This window comes from Lissotriton helveticus, chromosome 3_1 (assembly GCF_964261635.1).
Source record: "Lissotriton helveticus chromosome 3_1, aLisHel1.1, whole genome shotgun sequence".
NCBI classification, from domain to species: domain Eukaryota; kingdom Metazoa; phylum Chordata; class Amphibia; order Caudata; family Salamandridae; genus Lissotriton; species Lissotriton helveticus.
In genome coordinates, this window is record NC_136061.1 from 1104684178 (window position 1) to 1104703287 (window position 19110).

Below are 19110 nucleotides of genomic sequence, written 5' to 3' on the forward strand. Positions count from 1 at the left end.
CACCACAATGCTTTATAAACGGTAACGCGTGGCCGGCCGGCACACAGCGTTCCGTGTTAAATCACAAGCGCAGCCGCGCTGGAAGATAGGAAGAATCGTGGAGACAAATCAGGATCTACACGGCAACACGTGGTCATCCGACACACTGCGTTCCGTGCAACGAAGATGGCGCAGCCGAGCCTAGAACTCACCCGCTTCTTGGTAGAACAGCATGCAGTCTCTGGAAACGCTGGAAACCAAATCCGTGATTCGTGTTCATATCCGTATTCTGTTGTTTCCTGTTTGCATACCGGCGTCCCGGGGAGCTAGTCTCTCTGTGCGCAAATCCGTGAGAACCGCGCACAGAGAGACTAGCTCCCCGGGACGCCGGTATGCAAACAGGAAACAACAGAATAACGTGCAGTCGCGATAGCGCGTGGCGTCATTAAATACCTCCCACTACAGAGGCTCATGGGAGTTGTAGTCTTTAGGCGCTGGGTAGGCGCCACGGATCTCGAATCCTGACATAGGGCCCCTCACCTGCAGCAGCGGGATGGTCAGCTCTCTCCACACCGGTACTGAAGAACTGCTAAGGCCACATACTCCTTCCTCCTTGGAGGCGGTTCGCCTGCTGTGCTGCCTGTTGTGGCCTTCTCCCTTGTTCTGGAGTCTTGGTGGGGTTTTAGGAGCGAGCCACGATGCCCCCAGTATACGCGATATACGCCTGGCGGCGAGCTGAGGGCCAGTGGGGCTGAACACGCGTAATTCCCATCGGACCATCACATTCTCCTGCTCCCACTCCTGATGGAGTGATTACTGTGGCGAAGGGTCGCCTGGTGCCGGCAGCGAGGCCCGCCCTGTAGGTGAGGGTCACGGGGGTTGGCCGGGCCTAGGGTACCTCACCTAATCACATCTTGCGGGCTATCAGCCGAGACATCGCCCGGCAGACGTATATGCTCTGCGCAGAACTGCATTAGGAGTTTCTCAGCTGAGGCTGCTGTGGACGGACCTCAATGATCCTTTCTGAGGCCAGAGTCTGAGCTGTGGTACCACATACCTGCGGGGGCAGGGGGCTCTCTATACTTTCCCCCTCTGTGGCCCCTGTGGGGGGAGTCTTGTCGCCCAGAGGGACCCTGTGGTCACTGAAATCACAGTGGGATACATTGTTGGTTGATGTTATATTATTATATTATATATATTATATATATATAACATACATTGTTGTATGACTTCCCACCCCGAAGTCATACAACAACACTAGTTCCGTAGCCATGATTTGGCGTGATTGTTTGGGCAGTTCCTCATGTTGGGGTTCTGCTCGCTCTTTTCCTGTTGCATGGTTTCCTACAGCTCCACTTTATTACTTTTCTCCCACTATATGAGTCACCACCCCTACAGACCTGCTGCCTTTACGTTCTTCCCATCCAAGGGGGTCCACCGCATGAGGGGTCCCACAGCACACGGGCAGGGCACACTGATCTCACTTGTCCCGATGACTGATCTAAACATCATAACCTGGAATGTCAGGGGCATCCAAACACCCTCTCCCCATTGCGGAGAGATCGATCTTGACTACCGACGCAACCACTACACTGGGGAGACTGCAGAGGTTTGACATCCTAGCTTCGCTCCCTATGAGAAGCGCTCAGAAAATCATCATGTGCCACCTACGTAACAACACCCCTCATGATGTGCCCCCTGAGGGCCAGGCAGGAACACCGCTCACAACCCCCAGATCAGCAGCTGAAATGAGTCAGCCTGACATTGCCACCAAACTGAACTCTGTAATGGTGGTGGTTGAACGGATCGGCAACGCCTTGGATTTGACCCGCACCTCCTTGGAAGCCCAGATGGATACTATCACCTTGGACTTCACGCTCCTCCGTGCTTACCAACACAAACTCTCGGACGCAGAGGCCACGCTAGCAGATCTTCAACCCCGATCCTGGAATTGCTCCTCCGTGCTTGAAGATCTACTGGACCGGGTTTGCACCCTTGAGGAGAAGGTGGATGACGCGGAGGGTCGTTCATGCCGGAATAATGTACATGTGGTCAGTCTCTCTGAAGGGGCAGATGGATGGGACCCGGAGACCTTCACGTAAGCCTGGATAAAAGAGCTCATGCTCCCCGGATTGCTCTCCCCACAATTCGCTGTGGAACGAGCCCATCGAATACCTCCTCGCAGGCCCCCTCCTGGGGCTCGCCCTCGTCCCTCTCTATTTTGAGTTATAAACTTCAGCGACAGAGATGCTATTCTACGGGAGCTGGGCAAACACTCAGGCCCTATATACAAAATGTCACTGTCTTCCTCTTTCCTGATTATACAGCTCAGGTACAAAGGAGACGAGCCACCTTCAATGTAGTAAAGAAACAACTCCGTGATCTGGACCTCCACTACTCCTTACTCTTCCTGGCCCGCTTGCGACTTATTAGAGATGGCAACACGAAGTATGTTGACTCCCCCGCGTAGACATGGGTCTGGCTCGAGGAACAGGGTCTGGCGACGGTGCCCGAATCATCTGATGAGTCCCGACACCGTGAGCGCCCCCACGGAGGTAGATGCAGGGGGAGAAAAGCCAAGGGCGTGGGATATACAGTGGCCATCCCCAGTCCTGACCAAATCAGATTGGAACGCCAAGGGGCCCTGCAGGCAATGGTGGCCCTCCAGAGCCCCAGATCTCTGTCCCCGGTTGACTATGCTGCCTCTCTGCCCAAGTCCGGAGCCTCCGAATCCACGCCTGAATGGTCCTTGGAGGTGGACTTTCCCTCACTCCGGGGTGTCACCCCACAAACTGCAGACGGCATTATTTGACTTTTGATTTGTGTAGATATTAGAACATCATATTGCTCCAGGGCATGCTTCTTTTATTACTTTTATGATGCTCTATCGCCTGATCTCTTGGGTAATTGGAGGGGACAGTCTTTACATCGACTCCTCCCTCTCACTGGTCTATTTCCCACCCCGAAGTCATACAACAACACTAGTTCCGTAGCCATGATTTGGCGTGATTGTTTGGGCAGTTCCTCATGTTGGGGTTCTGCTCTTTTCCTGTTGCATGGTTTCCTACAGCTCCACTTAATTACTTTTCTCCCCCTATATGAGTCGCCACCCCTACAGACCTGCTGCCTTTACGTTCTTCCCATCCAAGGGGGTCCACCGCATGAGGGGTCCCACAGCACACGGGCAGGGCACACTGATCTCACTTGTCCCGATGACTGATCTAAACATCATAACCTGGAATGTCAGGGGCATCCAAACACCCTCTAAGCAATATGCCATTTACACCTATTTGCAGCTTCACAAGACGAGTGTTGCGCTTTTGCAAGAGACTCACCTGACAGCCGTTGAAGCTACTCGCTTACGCTGACGTTGGCGTGGTCAGGTATACAGTACCAACTATTCGTCCATGGCTAGAGGGGTGATGATATGGGTTAAAGCAGGGGTTCCATGGGAGGAAAAGGTAGTCCTGACAGACCCAATGGGGCACTACGTCCTGGTGTGCGGCAGAGTGAACGGCCAACCGATTTTACTAGGCTTCTTATATGCCCCCAATATTGCGCAGGGTACCTTTCTGAGTGATCTCTCAGAGATACTGCTCCGGTGGAATGATGTCCCGTGGCTCCTCGGAGGTGATTTTAACGCAGTACTCAACATCTGCCTTGACTGCTCCTTTGCCCCTCTCACTAGTACTACAGCTTCCTCTGATGATCACCTTTTAAAAACCTGGTTGGGTAACTGGGCTCTTTTGCACATCTGGCAGGAACGTCATCCTCACTCCAGAGTATACTCATTTTATTCCCCGGTCCATAAGTTACATGTGGTCCTCGACTGTATGCTTGCATCCGCAGCCCTCCGCCCCTTGACACAGACGACTGATTATCTTGGTCAGACACACTCGGATCATAATCCCTTGGTGATGTGCCTGGCCTGGGAGGCGCAACCGCCCCCGACTCTGGCCGGGCGCCTGCAAACCTCGGCTCTGGAAGACCCCCTTTTCCGAAGCTTGCTGGAATCAGCAATAGCTAGATATTTTGCACTTAATACCTGTTCCACGGACTCGGTTCTCACTGAATGGGAGGCCTTTAAAGTGGTAGTTAGGGGTCATTGACTAGGACAGACTTCGAGTATTCTCAGACAACTAGACACCTCACTTTCCCACATTGAGGGACGGCTACTCTTACTCGAGCCGCAGGTTGTCGCCAACCCAGCACGACAACAGCGCCTGGATGCTGCTCATACCGAACGGGAGGCACTTCTGGAACGCCTGAGGTGCCATAATTATCAGGCGTATTTGATTTGCCTCTGCCGTGGATAAAGCCGGGAGACTGCTGGCTTATTTGATTAGACAAGAACACCCCCCAGCGCCCCATACATTTCTAACTCGATGACCGTGGTCGGGAACGCAGCACCCACAGAGACATTCAATCACTGATGACTGAACACTACACTCGCCTATATGAGACCCTCCTGATGGGCAACGCCCAAGATGTGGGGTCCTTCCTGGACACGGTGGCGTTGCCCACCCTTACAATAGACCAGTCCCTGGAGCTGGACTCACCTCTAGCTGAAGAGGAAATACGAGACGCATTGCGTTCTTTGTCCTCTGGTAAAACTCTGGGGTTTTTCAAAACCTACGTGGAATATTTGGTGCTGCACATCCACTCGATGTACCTGGAGGCAATCTCGGAGGTAATCTTGAAAGGGACTCTGCCCCCAACCATGCGTACCCTTAATGAGGTATCTTTGTTGAAACCTGGTAAGGACCCCGCGTCTCCCGGCTCTTATCGACCGACTGCAATATTGAACACGGATGATAAGATCCTGGTAAAAGTCTTGGCCAACCGGCTGGCTCCGCTAGTCCCTGATCCAGTACACTGTGACCAGAATGGCATTGTTCTGCAGTGTAATACAGCCCTGAACATACGCCGTTACTTTCAAGTGGCGGAATATGCCCCGATCGACTTGCCATACTCTGGTTGCATGGTGTTGGACCTTGAGAAGGACTACGATTTGTTGGCCTGAACTTCCTTTTTGCTATTCTGGCTCATTTTGGAGTTGTTCCCTACTTCTTTGGTTTGGTGCAACTACTATATCGTAATCCATCGGTTCGGGTTAGGACAGGCCCATATATTTCAGATCTGATTTGGGTGCGACGTGGAACCCGAAAGGAATGCCCGTTGTCCCCGCTTCTGTTCGCGTTGGTGGTGGAGCCACTGGCGGCCCATATCCACGCGCATCTCGATATGGGAATTGAGTTAGGCAATGGCATTCAAACCATTTCGCTCTACGCAGATGATCTGTTGCTATATGCTTGGGACCTTCATGCCATTACCCCCTCCCTTGATCAAGCCCTTAGTCATTTTGTGCGTGCCTCGGGGCTGCGAGTTAACCCAGCAAAATCCATACTTTCTACGTTCTTAAGGGATATTCCTGACCTGGGTAACACGCTAGGGAGGATGCCTGTGGCCTGGTGCATCTGCCTTTTTCGCTATTTGGGGGTCCAGGTTTATTGCACTAAATCTGACCTCTTCGACGGCGATTCGGTCTCATATGCTTTTCTGGAGGACTCTCCCATTGGCGATCTCTGGTAGAATCGCCCTAGTCAAAATGGTGGTTCTTCCCCGCCTTCTCTATTACTTTGCCACTTTACCCCTTATCATCTCTCCCCTGTCTTCAAACAATGGGAAAAAGTATGAAACTTCATATGGGGGACATCAAGCCACAGATTGTCCATGAGAAAGCTTTATCTGCCTACCGAGCTGGGTGGCCTTGGGGTACCCAACTTCGAGCATTACAACCTGGCCTCCCATCTGCAATGGATCGCCAGGTGGGTGTCCTCCTGTTACTTATCGGACACAGCCTCTCTGCGGCCTCCGCTGCTGCTCAAAACCCTTTTACAAATTCTCCATCCTTGCTCCAAACTCAGACCTCCAGATATTCTTCTCCTCACTGTAGTGTTCAAATGCTTCTGTAGTTGTCTTTTCCTCACTAGAACCACCGCCCCATACGCACCCGCTATCCCACTGCTGGGAACTCCACGGGGGGACATCTACACGACGGCGGCTGAGTTACATCACTGGGCCTCGGAGGGTTACAAGACGTGGAGGACCTTTTTCAGGAGGGCACTCTTAACCCGTTCCAAGAACTCATAGCGAAGTAGAACCTATTGCCTGGGCAGTTTCTATTACACAGAACACTCATAGCTTAGTTAGCGTCCAAATGGGGTACACTCGCTCAGGAACCTCCCACACACCACACTTTGCAGTACCTTCATGTGATGGGGAAAGGGAGACACCTCACGCGCTGGTTTGCATCTTCATTTTGGCAACACACGGAGGTAGATTTCACCCGATTTTGACTTCATTGGGAGGGCGCCCTGGGGAGGGCGTTTACAGATATGGAGTGGGTGGCTGCCCAAGGCAGTCCAACCTGCATCCCCCATAACCAGCAATCAAGCAGATACAATTTTTCATATTGCATCAGGCCTACCTTACCCCAGCCCAAATCAACAGGTACTTCCTCTGCATAAATGCAGCCTGTCCCTGTTGCCGGCAATTAGATGCCGACATGCTTCATATGCTTTTGGGTTGCTCGCTTCTGACTGACTATTGGAATGCTGTGACAGTCACCCTCACAACTTGCACCTCATGCACCATTCCCCTGACTTGGGAAGCCCATGTGCTGCACCTCTTTACCAGAAACAAGAAATATAGAGCTGCCTCACGGTTTCTAGATCTAATAACAGCCAAACGCTTGATCACCAAGTGATGGAAATCCCCCCTGTCGCCCCACCCACTTGCTTGGTGCCGATCCCTGCTTCACTGGGCGAAAGCGAAGGGTGCTGTGCTACGCAGAGAGGCCCTGCTTGGCATTCGTATGTTCCCCCTGGCACCTCAATGGGAAGCAATGGTTTCCAAACTCTTAGGGGTGGACACTGACAAAGGGATCCCAACTACATCACAAAGGGTTATCACTCAGGGTATATCCCCCACTGGTGTTAATGAGGACTAACGCCAATACCCGAACTGCTCCAGCCCCTCTGTCTCAGAGCCCCACTGTCACTAAGAATGCAGCAGCAGGTCATTAGCGACTCTCCCCTACCCTTCCTTCACTTTAGTTGTCCTCATTTTGCCGTGCCCTATGCCCCCGGTTGAGTTTGAACTAAACTGTACCAGCATTATTCACATGCTACCTGGTTCTGTGATTTGTCATTACTGCTTTGTCCTTCTTCTGATATTGCCACACGATTTGATGTACTCACCGTATCTTAAATCTCACGTGCTACTGGCTATCACTTTTCTTTCTTTTTTCAACCTGCTACATGAGCGCTGTTCTGACTGTATGCTTTATTGATAATGTGCAAAACAAACAAATATGGTTAATAAAAACGATTTAAACATAAAAAAGAATCCCACAGTAGCTTTAAAATCCAAACATATAAACTTAACTCTCAGTAGCTCATCGCTAACCTGATACCTCTGAAGACTGCTCTAGAAGAGGTCAAAGAGTTCCAAAAATAGATGAAAATTCTTTGAAGTGACAGTGCGTAAAAAGTTCCAAGAAGTGCCACAAGCAGAAAAACTCTGAGAAGATGAACTCAACATCCAACTTGAACACTGTCTCAGCTAGAGAGCTAGGAACACAGGTGAAGAACTGAGCCAAACAGAAGCTTCCTCTCATCAAGAGGGAAAGCCAAGCACCTGGCCACGCCTTGGGTGTGGCTTTTAAGGTCTGCTGGATCCTCAAAGCCTGCAGTAGATACCTCAAATCCCAGGATCCTTGAATCCAGCATGAACATGCCCAGCTGAGTTTCATGGCCAATCTTCAGGGCTGTATCCTTTCTAGTCTAGCAGTTAAAATAATTGTTCTCTGATGAGCCTGGAGTCCAAAATGGCTTTAACCTCATAATCCAAATGATCATCCACATGCACTGGAGGAGGAGGTGAATCAGGTGTACTGTGTTTATTATAGTGCAGGAGCAATGAATCATGAAAACTAGTTCTAGGAGATCATCGGGCCTAACTAACTTAGCTGCCACAGAGTTAATCTTCTTTCTTGCGTAAGGGATGTAAAAAGTGAAGAGTACAGCTTTGCACAGTGTAGAACTGTGGGTACATGTCAGAAGTGATGACCTCGGAAAAATCGAAAATGGGTTTGTGAGGAGCATTCCTAATCACCTGCAGAGTGCCCCCCACCTCCATCAACATTTGGACTTGGGTATCCTTCTGATTAACCAACATTCTATGTCCCGTTCCATCATATATTGGCATAGAAACTGGTCAACAGACGAGCTGGAATCCAGCAGGGTCTCGATTAAGGCACTCTTAAAATCTCTGGGCTGTGTGAAGGTTGCCTGGTTTGCCTATATTAAATCTGTGTTGTATAACATAGGCTTGACGCTATTGTTGGATACCTTGGTTATTGCAAAGCGAGTCCCTTGCTCCATGATTAGAGATTGTCTAAAGGAGCATTTGTGGTTGATGGAACTGAAACATGTCAAAGCAGGGAGCCTAACTGACCACTTTCTAGATATTAATCTTACTCCTGCTTATGAATTGTTTTTTGATATTATCCCAGGACCTACCCCATTGCAACTCTTTCTAAAATGGAGGTATGGGGCCCTTCGGTTGAATAGTATCTGCATGGGATCGGGCGTGAAGTACTGTGAAATGCAGTCTCTTGTAGCTCACTCCGATATTTTCGAGTATTTCGCCAAGGTTGGTGCAGATAGTGCTGATCATTAGACATGTGTTTCTTGTTTATTAACTGTCATCAGTGGAAATACAGTGTTGTATTTTGCATTTCCCAGAATGCCAAGGGCGAACCTTGCCTGAGAGGTCAGCTGTGTGCTCCCAGATCCTGTTGTCTATTTAAAGTACGCCCGTGAGTCATTGAGCTGATGAGCTTCACCACAAGCTGACGAGCTCGTGGATGAGAGGGTCCCAGTGTATTTGAGGAAATGATTACATACACTTTGTAAATGGAATTACTCAACAACAGATGATTTTATCCACACAATTTAATTCACAGTGGGATAAAGTATATTTGATATACGTTATTTCAAAAACAATCAACTGTATTATCGTCATACAGTGCCCCGAGGAGGGAAAGGGAGCGTGATAGTGAGGAGATAGTGCAGTGGTGAGGTTAAGTGACAGTAAAATCAATCTTTAAAGCACTTGTTTATGCTATCACAAAAGTAGCAACAACTTGCATACCGCATAGTATTATTAATCAAAGAAAGGCAAACGACAAGGAGTACAGTGTATATACAATTTCTGGCGTGACGTTGCCACAGTAAAAACAAACAGTCGACGTTTCGACCCTCTAGTGGTTGCAGGATCGGTTAACCTTGCTGTGGGGTCTTCATCAGGACCATGGGGGAAGGGGCAAAGGACCTATTAAGGATATAAATTAAGTATTAGAGGGTACTGAATAAGCCTCAGATATATCACATAGGTAGAGACAGACTGGTTAGAGTCTAAGCGAGAGCTAGGGTGACCAGAAGATATGACGTGGTCCGATGTGGGGACACAAGGTCAGAGTGGACGCCTGAGAGGAGAATGGGACTGGTAAGCGTAGCCGGACTAGGGCCTGTGAACCGTGCTGTCAACCAGGGAGCAGAATACAGTTAGATACGCTGTCACAACGGACCTTGGGGGGCCACGGGAAGACGCTAGTGGCAAGAACGTCCACAAATGGATGTGAGAACGAATGAGGGCGTGCCCAAGGGAGAACGACACGAACCACACGGTAATCGCCGTGAGCTGGCGTGTACCTGTGGGTCCAATACCTGCACTGAAATCAACCTTGCGTAAATTAAGGCCTACCATAGAACAAAGGATTTAATATAAATAACGACATTGAAAAATGCCAAGCGGACACAAGGAGAGTTATGGGTTGTAGTCCGCGTGCCGTGGTAGATAGGACCGTAAAGCCTCAGGGTGGTCAGAATAAGTGCTAACATGTACCTGTGGGTAACACGTACACCCTTGAATCAATTCGGAGTTACCATGGGGGTTGCTCTGATTAGTATGGTAAAAGGATTCAATGTTGGCGCTAAAGAGCGGGCGCGTTGAGAACACTTACCAAAAGGTCCGCGTGTCGGAGAAGACAGGTCGGGCCGATGGTTCAATTAGACTCCAGAAGCGTGTAGCTGTATCTAGGGGATTGACAAGCCACGAAATAAACTCAATGGCACAACATGAGAATAAAATAATAAAACATATGGCGGGGGCCGCGTGGCTTACCGATTATTCTCATAGGGATGACTGGTCAAATCAATCGACGGTTCATGACATCTGGCACTTTACGGGATCGAGATGAGTCTGGGCGGGATGGCAAAATAGGGATTAATGAGTAAAACTACATGGGTTGGAAAATAGCAATGAATGAGGAGGCAGGTCCGAGATGCACTTACTCGGTCCGAGTGACTCGCAAAAATCCGAGCGCGGGTTGCGATGTTCACAGAGGCGCTTCCTGGTTAGAGCTGGGAGTCATGGTGATGAACCACGTGACTACCCGGTTGAGTAATGAAGCTAGCTAACAGACTGCGAGGTCAGGCAGTGACATTGGGACAGGAGGGAATCGGAGAAAATACTCAAACTAGAATGACTATCCACGTGCGCCCGTATTTGGGATAATACAATTATCCTGGTGTTGTACAGTTGCCAATACATTTAAGAAAGCACAATAATGAAAAAATGAAAACATGAATGAAACTGAACACGGAGCATGTAATAAGAGCGTACCTCGTCAAACATGAGGGTAAAGGCTCAACACCTCTTCAATATATTAATTGACCAGTATGTCTATGATAACTTGATGGAGTTAGACATAAAACCATGATTATCAGAAATAGAGCGTACCTCTCGAGCATGAGGGTAAAGGCTCCACAGTTTAGTGCACAAGCAATTATGCAATTATGCCATCCCACCCCATGGAATGGTCATATGCAGGGGCACCCTGGGAGTGGGACCATCCTGATAATGTGGTAGGGAGATCAAAATGATTCAACAGTTAGGGTAGAATGGCCAGCTGAGAGAATGAGCTGTCAGATTCGTTGAGGCCGGTTTCAATTGAGTTGAAGAAATACATCCATTTGAGTTCTCGAATATTGAGAATATCCGAGATGTTTCCACCCCTTGGACCAAGTGTTGCTCTTTCTATCACTAGCCAGCGTAGACTTTCAGGAGAGTGATTGTTCAACTTGAAGTGTTCTACCAGTGGTGCGCCTTCAACATCGCACCGGATCCTGCTCATGTGCTGGAGTATCCGCGCTTTGATTTTTTGCTGGGTCTGTCCAATATAGATCTTGTTGCATGGGCATACAATGGCATAGATGACGTTGTTAGAGTTGCAGTTACTGAAAGATTTGAGTCTGATGGTTAGATTTAGATGTACAAAATCTTTAGTCTGTATGGTTGAGTCGCAGGCCTTGCACCGGCCACACTTGGAATGACCAGTGACGGGTGGTAGATTCCATAAGGCATTGATCGTGGGCTGACATTCAGAAGGTAAGAAGGAGTTAACCACATGGTCCCTAATGCATTTGGCTTTCTTAAATGCGTGAAGTGGAGTCATTGGTTCTTTGATGTCATCTGATACCAAGTGCCAGTGTTTATTAATGATTTTCTTGATACTGTTGCATTTAAGAAAGCCAAATGCATTAGGGACCATGTGGTTAACTCCTTCTTACCTTCTGAATGTCAGCCCACGATCAATGCCTTATGGAATCTACCACCCGTCACTGGTCATTCCAAGTGTGGCCGGTGCAAGGCCTGCGACTCAACCATACAGACTAAAGATTTTGTACATCTAAATCTAACCATCAGACTCAAATCTTTCAGTAACTGCAACTCTAACAACGTCATCTATGCCATTGTATGCCCATGCAACAAGATCTATATTGGACAGACCCAGCAAAAAATCAAAGCGCGGATACTCCAGCACATGAGCAGGATCCGGTGCGATGTTGAAGGCGCACCACTGGTAGAACACTTCAAGTTGAACAATCACTCTCCTGAAAGTCTACGCTGGCTAGTGATAGAAAGAGCAACACTTGGTCCAAGGGGTGGAAACATCTCGGATATTCTCAATATTCGAGAACTCAAATGGATGTATTTCTTCAACTCAATTGAAACCGGCCTCAACGAATCTGACAGCTCATTCTCTCAGCTGGCCATTCTACCCTAACTGTTGAATCATTTTGATCTCCCTACCACATTATCAGGATGGTCCCACTCCCAGGGTGCCCCTGCATATGACCATTCCATGGGGTGGGATGGCATAATTGCATAATTGCTTGTGCACTAAACTGTGGAGCCTTTACCCTCATGCTCGAGAGGTACGCTCTATTTCTGATAATCATGGTTTTATGTCTAACTCCATCAAGTTATCATAGACATACTGGTCAATTAATATATTGAAGAGGTGTTGAGCCTTTACCCTCATGTTTGACGAGGTACGCTCTTATTACATGCTCCGTGTTCAGTTTCATTCATGTTTTCATTTTTTCATTATTGTGCTTTCTTAAATGTATTGGCAACTGTACAACACCAGGATAATTGTATTATCCCAAATACGGGCGCACGTGGATAGTCATTCTAGTTTGAGTATTTTCTCCGATTCCCTCCTGTCCCAATGTCACTGCCTGACCTCGCAGTCTGTTAGCTAGCTTCATTACTCAACCGGGTAGTCACGTGGTTCATCACCATGACTCCCAGCTCTAACCAGGAAGCGCCTCTGTGAACATCGCAACCCGCGCTCGGATTTTTGCGAGTCACTCGGACCGAGTAAGTGCATCTCGGACCTGCCTCCTCATTCATTGCTATTTTCCAACCCATGTAGTTTTACTCATTAATCCCTATTTTGCCATCCCGCCCAGACTCATCTCGATCCCGTAAAGTGCCAGATGTCATGAACCGTCGATTGATTTGACCAGTCATCCCTATGAGAATAATCGGTAAGCCACGCGGCCCCCGCCATATGTTTTATTATTTTATTCTCATGTTGTGCCATTGAGTTTATTTCGTGGCTTGTCAATCCCCTAGATACAGCTACACGCTTCTGGAGTCTAATTGAACCATCGGCCCGACCTGTCTTCTCCGACACGCGGACCTTTTGGTAAGTGTTCTCAACGCGCCCGCTCTTTAGCGCCAACATTGAATCCTTTTACCATACTAATCAGAGCAACCCCCATGGTAACTCCGAATTGATTCAAGGGTGTACGTGTTACCCACAGGTACATGTTAGCACTTATTCTGACCACCCTGAGGCTTTACGGTCCTATCTACCACGGCACGCGGACTACAACCCATAACTCTCCTTGTGTCCGCTTGGCATTTTTCAATGTCGTTATTTATATTAAATCCTTTGTTCTATGGTAGGCCTTAATTTACGCAAGGTTGATTTCAGTGCAGGTATTGGACCCACAGGTACACGCCAGCTCACGGCGATTACCGTGTGGTTCGTGTCGTTCTCCCTTGGGCACGCCCTCATTCGTTCTCACATCCATTTGTGGACGTTCTTGCCACTAGCGTCTTCCCGTGGCCCCCCAAGGTCCGTTGTGACAGCGTATCTAACTGTATTCTGCTCCCTGGTTGACAGCACGGTTCACAGGCCCTAGTCCGGCTACGCTTACCAGTCCCATTCTCCTCTCAGGCGTCCACTCTGACCTTGTGTCCCCACATCGGACCACGTCATATCTTCTGGTCACCCTAGCTCTCGCTTAGACTCTAACCAGTCTGTCTCTACCTATGTGATATATCTGAGGCTTATTCAGTACCCTCTAATACTTAATTTATATCCTTAATAGGTCCTTTGCCCCTTCCCCCATGGTCCTGATGAAGACCCCACAGCAAGGTTAACCGATCCTGCAACCACTAGAGGGTCGAAACGTCGACTGTTTGTTTTTACTGTGGCAACGTCACGCCAGAAATTGTATATACACTGTACTCCTTGTCGTTTGCCTTTCTTTGATTAATAATACTATGCGGTATGCAAGTTGTTGCTACTTTTGTGATAGCATAAACAAGTGCTTTAAAGATTGATTTTACTGTCACTTAACCTCACCACTGCACTATCTCCTCACTATCACGCTCCCTTTCCCTCCTCGGGGCACTGTATGACGATAATACAGTTGATTGTTTTTGAAATAACGTATATCAAATATACTTTATCCCACTGTGAATTAAATTGTGTGGATAAAATCATCTGTTGTTGAGTAATTCCATTTACAAAGTGTATGTAATCATTTCCTCAAATACACTGGGACCCTCTCATCCACGAGCTCTCAGTATCTATTTAACCCAGGTCCCAGTGACTTATATGGGTCAACCCCCCTTGTTTATATACGAGCTCATGGATGAAGCACCTGCGCGCCAGTGAGAGGTACCTGACCTGATATAATGTTTGGTAGCCTACTCAGCACACCCCAAAATACAAGACTGTATTCTCTACTGATGATGGTTAATAAACCAGAAACACATGTCTAGAGATCAGCACTATCTGTGCCAACCTTGGTGAAATACTCGAAAATATCCTAGCGAGGTACAAGAGACTGCATTTCCCAGTATGCCAGGGGCGAACCTAGCCTGAGAGGTCAGCGGTGTGCTCCCATATCCTGTTGTCTATTTAAAGTACTCCCGTGAGTCATTGAGCTGACAAGCTCGTGGATGAAGCACCTGCATGCCAGTGAGAGTCATTGAGCTGACGAGCTCGTGGATGAATCACCTGCGCGCCAGTGAGAGGTACCTGACCTGATATAATGTTTGGCAGCCTACTCAGCAAACCCCAAAATACAAGACTGTATTCTCTACTGATGACGGTTAATAAGCCAGAAACACGTGTCTAGAGATCAGCACTATCTGCGTCAACCTTGGCGAAATACTCGAAAATATCGAAGTGAGCTACAAGAGATTGCATTTCCCAGAATGCCAGGGCGAACCTTGCCTGAGAAGTCAGCAGTGTGCTCCCACATCCTGTTGTCTATTTCCCATTATTCACACTGTTGTGCTTTTACTTTAGCTTCCAGAGGTGAAACCCTCTTTCAACCTTTGGAAGGTGTGGTTCTAAGAAAAAAAACACTCCTTTCGTAGGGTGATGTGTTATGGGATCTACATTACTGGAGAAGTTAGACTGTAAAGATTTGCTAATCCTAGGAATCTTTGAACTTCCTTGGCTCAAGACGATGAATCCCAGTTCAAAATAGAATCAAATGTTCTTTGGCCCATTTGTATCCCTGTGGGGTTGTTAGAGAATCTTAGAAATTTGACACACATATTGTAGAAATGGTGTTTACATAGACATTGTAGAAAAGCCCACACCTCGTTCACATGCTCAACTTCAGTATTGGAGGAGATTAAAATATCATCTAAATAGATGACCACACATACACCCAGAAAGTCCTGAAAGACCTAATTTATAAGAAAAAAGTGGAATGCCGCCTCAGGATTGCAGAGCCCAAAAGGCATAAAAGTGTACTCATAGAGGCCATATTTTGTACAAAATGCAATCTTCCACTTGTCTTCCTCGCAAACTCTAACAAGGTGGTACACACCAGGAAGGTCCAGTTTTCTATAATTGGCCGCATATTGTACTTTGATCGAAGATCCCTGTAATCAAGGGTAACCGGTACCTGTTATTTATGGTGACTTTGTTGAGGCCTCTGTTGTCTATACAGGTCCAGGTCCAGAGTTCTCCATTCCTTTTTAGTACAAAAAAGGTGGTGAGGACACCAGAGATATTGAGTTTTCGAATAAATCTATCCGCCAGGAACTCATCAAAATATTCTTGTAGGTGTTAATTTTCTTTCTTGCTTAAAGCGTATACTCGAGTGTATGGTAAGATTGCTCCAGACTGCAGGCCTATCTGGCAGTCAAAACTCTGGTGAGGTGGCAAGACACTATCTTTTGCATTTATGAACACATGCTGAAAATCACTGTATTGACGTGGAAGACAACCCTCAAATGTGGTTTCCACCACTGCTTGAGGAAACTGGCTAATCAACCTGGAGGTTCCTCATAACGAATCTGATAAAATAATAGAATCAAGGGTTACCTTTTGGAAAAGCTAATCTTTGTATTATGTACATAGATCAAGGGGATCCCCAGTATAACACCAAATAAAGAAGCGCCAATGAGATTGAAAATATGTCTTTCAATATGGCAATTATCAATTTCTATGATAATGGATTCAGATTGATAAGTCATTTTCCATGAGGAAAGTTCAGTGCTATTTAAGGCTTAAACAGGTTATAGGCGATCTTTCTTAAGAATAGGCATTTCTAAGGACTTAGCATGGGCAATGGCTATGAAATTTCCCCTCACTCCTGAGTCAAGGAGGACTTGCAATGCTATTTGGCATTATGTAGACAGGGATTAGACAATGGTTATGGCTGGATACAATATTCTTGGGGTAAGATGTTGGCCTAAACATGAGAGCCTGGAATTGAGTTTGCACCTCATGGAGGAATCTAACTAACTGTCCGACACTGATGTTTTTCCTGAACCTCCAGGACTGTCTCTAGTGTTATTGCCACTGGCCTGGTCGATTTAGGCTATGCTGGGCATTCCTGAATGAAGTACCCTGCTTTGCTGCAATATAAGCACAGATTCTGCTTCCTACGCCTCTCTTTCTCTTTGGTCAGTAGAACACACACCCCTACAGTCTGCAGGAGGTATAGTCCATTCTACTTTTCGTCCTGACAAATGACAACTACTTTAGGGTCTCCCTTAGTTTTAGCTCCTTTTCTGTCTCCAAGTCTGTGATTCAGTTTCACTAGTAAGTTGATCAGGTCTCCACAGGAGTTAGGTGCATCAACGTCCTGTGCCAAGACAACTTTTAAACTGCTGTGATGACCCAGATAAAAAAAAAGAGAGAAATGTTTCTCTTTAGGTCAGTTTGTTGATACAACCAATTGATTGAACATGATTAGATAAGAATGGTGATCCAAGTTTACTTGCTTTAAATTGCATAACTCATTATTCACGGCCTGCATATATATAAGGGATTCGTTCTCTAGACAAATAGTCTGTAACCCAGCCTTAATGCTAGCTAGAGTGGTTGTGGCAGGAAAGTTCTGACTGCCATCTTTTAGGGCTGTCGCCTTGTCGTGAACGTCCAAAGTATGGCCAGAAAGCCATGGATCCATGTATTTTGGGCAGCAAGGTTCTTTGGGATTGACTTTCTGTCAGAGTTAAGTTACCACTAACCTGTACATGGGAATGCTGCTGCAGGAGCAAAGTCCTGAATACTAGCTAGAGGGACTGCGGCAGGAAAGTTCTGACTGTCGTCCTCTAGAGCTGTGGCTGTACCCTGAACACCTAGAGTCTGGTCAGAATCCATGTTGTTAAGGTAACAAGATTCCTGGGCTTGACTTTCAGTCAGAGTCAAGTTACCATTTACCTTTAGATAGAATGTAGGGCAGCAACAACGTGGAACCCACCAGTCTCCTTCTCCATCAACAGCGTAGGACGCATCCAAAAGTATGCTCGATACTAACAGTGAATAAAGAATGGGGATAGGTATATGAGAGAAGGCACATACAAAAGAGACAAGCTCATCTTGTTTTCTTGGGTGTTGTTCCAAACAGAATACAAGACTACTGTTACTCTCTGCTTTTACCTCAATTTCAGATGCATGCAATGGTTTCCTTTACTTGGATTTCAAATGAATGGTTATATTCTACAAAAAGTGAAAAATATCGAAGAATTATTCTAGCAACCGTGCATTATAGTAAGCACTCAACAAATCAATGCCTTCACCTTATTAGCGCCAAGGGAATTGTCTTGAGACTGGTCCTGTTACTATGGAGCTGTAGAGTAGACTACTTTGACTGCAAGATAACTGTTCTGCCAAGCCTCATTGGTGCCTCTGACTCGCTGCCTGCTGGAGTTTGTCACCCAAAGTGGGTTGGAGTACTTGTTTACAACTTTACAAATGCTTTCAAAAGTTTTTTATGTAATTGCTAACCATGGTACTTGCCAATGCTTGTTTTCAATTTGAATGAAAATCAGTGATTTATTGCTCGCTTATTAATTTATATCTGTGCAACCCCTACAGTGGATTTTGTTTGTTTTGGTGTCTACAAATTCATAAACATAAGAGCTAGTTTTATGAATTGGTGTTGGATTTTCTTTGTATTGTGTTTCTTACTGGTTCAACTGTTTTGGTACTTCTAAATGCTTTCCACTGTTCCTTTGACAAAGTCTGCCTGCTCGAAGCTCGGCTACTGAGGTGGAGCTAAGATTTTGAAAATGAGCCTGACTAAACCCACGAAACGTTTGCGAGTGCATTACACAGTGAAGTCGCACAACTACGCCATACAATAAACCACTTTCATTTCTACTCGTGTCGTAAAGAAATCACTCTCCATGGCAGAGATAGAAAGGTTGGAGGATAGGATAGAAGAGCTAAAATGGAAACTGTCATAGTGTTCACAATAGAAGAATGCTAGGGAGAAGAAATCATTCAAAGCAGAAACATCATCATTGCTGATGTTTTATGGAACATTCTTTAATTCAGCTTGTTGAAGAATACAAGATGACCAATTACACTAAGTACCTCAGGTGCGTTGGTGGTATATTTTGTGTAATGTAGGAAATCCATCCTTTCACTTTGCTTCCTTAAATTTATTTATTGTTTTTGGACCTTAGATATGTGATATTTTGACCCCTGGGCAGTTGATACTTGCTACACAGCTCTCAACTGTATGAGATCGCCCCAAAGAATGAAATGAAAAACTGTTTTGTAATTTAATTAGTACAGTCTACTCAAAAGTCAAATCCCAGATGTTAGCCTGCAGAAGTGGATTTTCACACTTTACATTTTAAGAAAACTACAACAGAGACTTACAGTTATATGGCTGCATAGGTTTCAGACCTGTGTGGACTAAGAAGCTGCTTTACAATTAAAAACCCTGATTTAACACTTTGGTAATTCAGCTGTCAAATTGATGTAAAAAATGATATGCCTTTTCTTAGGATCCCTATTATGAGTTGTGCAGAAATACCACATAGGCATTCCCACACCCAGAAGTAGAGATACCTTAGGTATCAGTACTTTTAAGTTGTGGGAATATTGGCTGATTATAAGAGTTTTTCATGAGAAACAGAGAATAATGTGTAAGA